This window comes from Halyomorpha halys, unplaced genomic scaffold (genome assembly GCF_000696795.3).
Source record: "Halyomorpha halys isolate HHAL.00 unplaced genomic scaffold, Hhal_1.1 Scaffold577.1, whole genome shotgun sequence".
Taxonomy (NCBI): Eukaryota; Metazoa; Arthropoda; class Insecta; order Hemiptera; family Pentatomidae; genus Halyomorpha; species Halyomorpha halys.
This window is the reverse complement of record NW_027113760.1, coordinates 660,802-667,598: the sequence shown is the minus strand read 5'-3', so window position 1 is coordinate 667,598 and position 6,797 is coordinate 660,802. Positions and strand designations below refer to the sequence as shown.

Below are 6,797 nucleotides of genomic sequence, written 5' to 3'. Positions count from 1 at the left end.
TTAATCTCTAAGTATATACATCTCTAAGTATATACATCTCTAATCTATAATCTCTACTTGAATAATATATTTATATTATGAGTCTTTCAATTGACAGAATGAGAGACCAATTTCAAAGGATTTCAGAAAAGTATATTTAATAATTTTTTTTTTTCGAAATTTTTCTTTAGAAAAATGTATATAATTAAAAAAACTAAGTCAGAAAATTAAAAATATAACATATTACTAAAATGAAGAGTCCGTTTTTAACTATTTATTTAATTTTATAATTTCTATTTGAAAGTTATATTTTTTATATATTATTATTTCATCATAAAGTAATTTTTATTTAAAGGTAATAAAAAAAAATCTTAACTCATGAGAAAAGGATGTATTACAACTTTGTTAGAATGCTCCTCATATAGTAAGCAAATACCTAAATAAGATATTTTTAATACATGGAATATAACCAGTTTAAGTACTCATTGCATCACAGATGAAAATAAAATAAGTATAATTCTTAATTTTTCGGCAAATTTTGTAATTTTTAAAAGCGCCTTATTTTTTTCTTCATAAAACTAATTGACACTTAATTTTACTTGAACTTTGTGTAATAAATTTTAATATATTTTTCTGAGAAAAAAATCTTAATGTTTGGAATGGTTTGAAACTATTTCTGAAAAAAAAAACATTAAATATTATAGAAAAACATAAGTTAATCAGATCGATTTGTTAATTTGAATATTTTTTTAAAACTGAATAATCGTTAGATCTATAATTTTCATTTATAAAAAAAAAATCTTAACTTATGAAAAATGAATGTATTACAAGGAACAGAATGTTCCACATTTAGTAAGCAAGTACCTAAAAAGGATATCTCTTATTTTAATATTGTAAGTAACACTCATATATGTTATATTTAATATTTCAGAGTTAGCCATAAACTTTGAAGGCTATAAATACTTGTTATTTCTTATGAATAATAATACCGCAATATTTGATACTTAATAAATAATCAACAAATTCATCAAAACGTTAATGAACTTTGATGTAAACGAGGGTAAACGTCCCAAGATTATCCCCAGACGTAAATAAGAGAGTTAGGTATGCCGTTGACGTCGTGGATTTGTGGCGGGTTTGATATAAACAAAGTTCAGTATCAATAAATCTAATGCTAATCCCGATTATTGTAGAAAATCTACTTTTATTAACATTTGTATTCTATGCTAATATCTAAATTATTAATAATAAGGATGTACGAGATGGACTAGGCTGCAAAAAAATTAATTAAATAAGAAAAGTTTAGGTTAGTCCTTGATAGGTGCTCCAAATTATATTTCGAAGAAAATAAAATCAGAACGATTTCACCAGCCGAGAAAAACCGATTAGCCATCTATTATCAGAGTTTTCAATAAGAACTATTCAGTCGGGTACGGTGACGATAACAAGAGAGGAAGAGACCGGACGACCCAGAAGAATGCAAGGGACATTCTTAAGATGAGAGGACAGTATGGAGGGCAGATACTGTGACGCTTATCAACGGAGAGAGTGTGAGATGGGACCTACTTAGCCCCTGTGGGACACCTCTTCCGACTTATGCCATTTTTTGTTGTCGAGAAAGTAACCCGCAATAGTCACCACCAGGAAACACAGGATCCTATGGGAAAGAAAAAAAAAAGGACGAGAAAGAAAGAGAAACCAATCTTTACCTAAGAGATTATTCGCCATTGTCGAAAGAGGAAGGACTGATCCGGTAGATCAATACACCTTTCAATCCGAGCAAGGACGTAAACGGAGAACAATGTCGGTCCGGAGAGATAGCCACCAGATCAGTTTTGGTAACTCCCTGCGATGACTCAAGGAAGGAGAAAGCAGTGAGTAAACATAACAGTAAGCTACGGCAGGAAAACGTTAGGATGAGTTAGAAGAGAAATTTCGAAACTTACCTTCTGTATTTATAATGATCTATATATATTTTTTTCAAATATTGGGGTCATTTGCATCCAAAATATGAAGGTGCATAAAATGGACTTGAATGTCACATATGTAAATTACCAATATATTTACGAGCATTAATAAAAATAAACTTTGAAATTAAATGAGCTCCGCTATCTGTAAATTGCTTATTTCAACTTATCAGCTTTTCATTTTGTTAATGACAATTTATGTTTTATGTCAGTCTGATGTATTGGATACAAATCACAATAGCTATATCAAACCTAATTATCTACTTTTGGTTTTATCATAATAATATATTATATGTAGCATTTAAAAATATGCACGATTGACTACAGCTAAATAGTTTCAAAGTGAATCAATTTGTTTCCGAAACCAATCTCGGCCTTGTTTCTCTAAGTTGGAAAAGTTTGGTAATCTGTACATGGGTGGTTGCACCTGCACATGAGATTTGAAATGTATAATAGGATTTGAAACAAGTAAGAGTTTGAATTTTAATGATATACTGAGTTTTTATTTGAAATATCTTTTCAATCAAGGCAGTCTTCCTTGAGTTATATTGGCCATTAACTAAAAATTCTCCACCTAGACCTGGTATTTACCACAATCAGGTAAGATTTTTAGAGTTTTAGGACCATTTGTAGGAAAGCTCGCATTCCATTCGTTTTAAATTAATCTTCGGATACAATTTATTAGACGTAGAAACTATTTTTTTGCTCTACGCAGTCTGGATTTTACGTTTTGATTTTATTATTAAGTTTTGATACTTACAACTAGAGCTAAAACCATATGACAGGCTTATTCAGTTTAAACAATAGAAGTTGTTTTGATAAAATTTTAAGTAAATAAAGTTTTCAAAAGATATTTGCCAACCTATAATAATCATAGAAAATAAAACTGTGAGTACACTACCAGCATAATACTAAAAATTCTAAAACATATTTGCTTAAATGCCTACTATTGGAATATTGGACTATTAGTCCTACCACCCAGTATACAGATAAGCGCTTCATGTTTGATGAATAATATTGCCGAAAAAAAGAAATAAAAGAAGTTTATAAAAGCAACATAATAACAAAAACAGCAATAAAACAATAATACTGAAAAAAAACATAAATAATAAATAATCGAATTAAATTTATTATGAAAAGTGTATTTGGTTAAAAATTTTAAGCATCTACTAGTTAGGAAGCTGAAGTTAAATATGAAGAGAAGAAACTTTGAAGAATTCCAACAACTGAATTTGCTATCTGAATTAATGTTTATGTATATTTATAAATAAAGATATTTAAATCTTTGCTGTAAACAAAAAACCCCCTACTATTCAGTTAGTGATTGGAGAAGAAAAAAAACCCTGTTTTTTGTAATTGACTCCACTTAATCTCCAGCCACTGACTGGATATTATAGGATACTTGTTTATAGAAAGACAATTCACTGATCTAACTATCTTGTTCTAAAATATACATCAATTTATACACAAAAAGGAATTTTTCCAGATATCAATTATTTGTTTTCCAATAACGTACTACCTGTGTTGGGCTAGTAGAAAATTTTATAAAACAGCTTACTAGACCAAACTGTGTGTAAAAAAAAACATGTTTTAATCTGCATATTTGAATGTTATTAGTTGAGTTAAGTTTAACTGATTTTTTTCAAAAACAATATTTTTAAAAAATATATATATGAATATGAGTTCATTCATGTCGAAATGATCGAATAAATATTTTTATTTTAAAATTTAAGATTATTTGTTAACCTATAAAGAAAAGTTTTATGGAAAATATTTTGTTATTAATTCTAGAGAATAGGTCTAAAAATTAATAAAAGATTTTTTGAATTACAACCTAACTTAATTTAATAACAATATAGGATAGTTGTAAATAGTATATATTATTCAGTTTAAAAAGAAATGAAAACAAAAATAGATAATTAGCTAATGCGAAATATAATCAATATTGTAAATAATAATAATTATTAATGTTGAGATATCAGATGGAGTTTAAATATAGTAAAAAATCTGATTACAAAAAGCAATTTTAATTTAGAAAACAAAAGTCGTAATTTTTATTTAACTTATCATAAATAAGTTGGTGGTACACAATGTGGAATTAAAATAAATAAATGATACTACTGACTGAAGATATAATAACTAAAACATGTAATCTACGAGGATTACCGACAAACATTTCCTGGATGATGCCATGTATTAAAAAAAATGGAGGGACCCAACGGCCTGTATATCGTCTAGTGTTTATGATCCTCACATTACTATCATCAAGAGCGTGACTGGATACCTCGCATCGTGGAGTGTACTTATTACAAAAGTCACTGTGAAGAGGCACTTAACCTCATTTATTCCGAAATGAGAAACATAAGTAATCATTCTTTTTCTAGTACGTAATTTTTCCAACTGCGACTCGGGAGAGAAGACATTACAGCAATCATAACGATCTTCCGCTATAAAATGGCAAAATTAAAAATAAAATGTAAACAAAATTCAGACTGTAAAAGTTGAAATGCAGTGGAGAGGACCGAAAAAGAAACCGAGAACTAATAAGAGAGATTGCTGTTACGTATTAACATTTAAGACAATATAATCACGTAGTGAAAATATTAAATTCAATAAATACTAGGTTGTTTATAATTTAATTCCCATTTAAAATTTTAAGAGGTTTTTTAATTTACGTCTTAGCATAAATGAAGGCAATACGTAGGCCAATCAAGAGGGAAATTCAGAATATTTGAATAATAGTTTTTCGACACAAAAGAAAAGATTCATCTAAAAATTTATTTCATTTCAGAAAGTTTGTTTTAAAATTTTACTCATTGAAAATTATTCTATGTCAACCATTTTTTCTATTCCCACAAAACTATTTAGTCCTCTATTTTATGTTCTGCACAAAATATGTCAAAATTATTAATTTGCAAAAGCGTAACATGATTGTTTATAATAAATTTCATTGATCCAACGGTGCTCGATTGGTGGTATATAAGTAATAATATATTATAAGTTAGTAAACCACTATCAATCATTAGCTGCACTAGATTGTCTTTATTGTGTAATTAAATATTTAAAAAAAAATAATTTTTACAAAATTGTTTAATCATTTTATTTCAGCATGCTGAAATACCTTTTTGGTATTTCTTATTATATGTTAACATTTTTTTTTTTTTGTTGCCCCAGCCTTGTCATTTCTGACATACGGTAGGGGAGTAGTATCACGTTCCATCAGACATGCGATTAATGAACAAAAGTCGAAATAGATAAATGAACCCTTTGTTACTTCAATCCTTCACGACTAAAGTGATATTGAACTTGAGCAGACGTAACACTCCACAAGTTTAGTATAGTTATACTTTTTTACATAAATATTATTTCATATATGATTTTAAGAAAGATTGCAATTTTCCCATAAATTTAATAATAAATAAATTTAAAAGGAATCGTCCTGGTGCTGATATATATATTTTTAAATTCAACTAGAACAAATAATGGGCAACCAGGTATGATTTGAATGAAAAAAAAATCCTTGTTTTATACAAAGAACATAATTTGTCAGGTTATTCATAACAGTTAATTTATATATTTAGCACAATAACGTTGCTGTACTCAATAATAATATATTTGTTATGCTCTATAGAATGAAGAGAATGACACACAGAGAATTTATTAGGTTTAAATAATTTTTAAGGACGTTTCGAGCAGCTTAATATTCAAGAATTCCATAGAGAAAAAAAAATTCCGGTACAACTCATTAAGGATCAGGAGAATTTGTTAAAGAAGCACTGTTTTTTGAAGAACGGTTGTGCAAGTAGCTGAGAGAGCTCGCGAACCCACAGGGTTAACCCATGGCAACAATAACAGAATAAATAATTAACTGCCACAGCCGGATTAGAACCTGGATCTAAGTTGGATGAAAGTTGGTAGCAGAGCCCCTAACTTACTTAACTACCCCACTCTCCTAAGAATTCCTTAATCTAGGATAATTTATTTTCATCCTAATACTTCCTTCCAACCTCAAATATAAAATTTTAATGATGAATAGCAGAAGATATAGCCGACAGTATCTTGGATATAAAGTTAGTAAAATGTTAAACGAAACGTAAAGCAGTAGCCAACATCTCATGATATAACATCCCATCCTACAAGCCGGCTTTCTCCTTAATAGCCACTGTCCACTGACACTTGATTTCTGCCTGCTTATTATTTTCTCTGAGAAAAAGCTGAGTAAAATCTCGTTCCAGCTCGGCATACCTTAATTACCTGTCCAGTTGATAAACTCACAGTTAAAAAAAAAATAAAATTACTATTTTATTACGAACATTATCAACATAATTCTACACCAGTATAAATCTATAAATTGCTACTTTATTAACAAGACAAGTAATGAGTAAGAGTGGAAATTCGTCTCGCGCTTATTAATTTTTTAATGAATATTTATTATAATTATGACAATCACTAATAATAATAATGACGTAATAAAGTAGAAAATAGCTACATAGAAATATGACTAGTTCCAAAAAAATTCTTTAATAACAACAAATAGAATGCATTCACAACTTAAAGCAGAAAATAAAATAGAAAACTAAACATATGACTCCAATTACTTACCGAGCTTATTCTTGGTTTAAATTTAGTTTATTAGATACATTTCTATAAGAAATTGAATGAATTAAATTTCGTGTTTTTTTTTATTACATTGAAGTTTCTACAATATAAAAAAATTGTTATTTTTTTAAAATATTTATTTCATGATATTATTCATCTATTAAACTAAGTATGAATTTTGTTTACAGTTTTATTGAAATAATACAAGAGGTCACAACCTAGGGCAATAATCAAATAATAAGAGATGTGCGT

The 6,797-nt window shown here is 28.2% G+C and overlaps 1 protein-coding gene across 7 annotated transcripts in view; it reads right to left on the bottom strand.

Annotated features, from left to right (window-relative positions):
* Positions 1-6,797, bottom strand: part of LOC106684402 (WD repeat-containing protein 47) — a 353,715-nt gene that overhangs the window by 53,572 nt on the left and 293,346 nt on the right. The window lies entirely within an intron of this gene.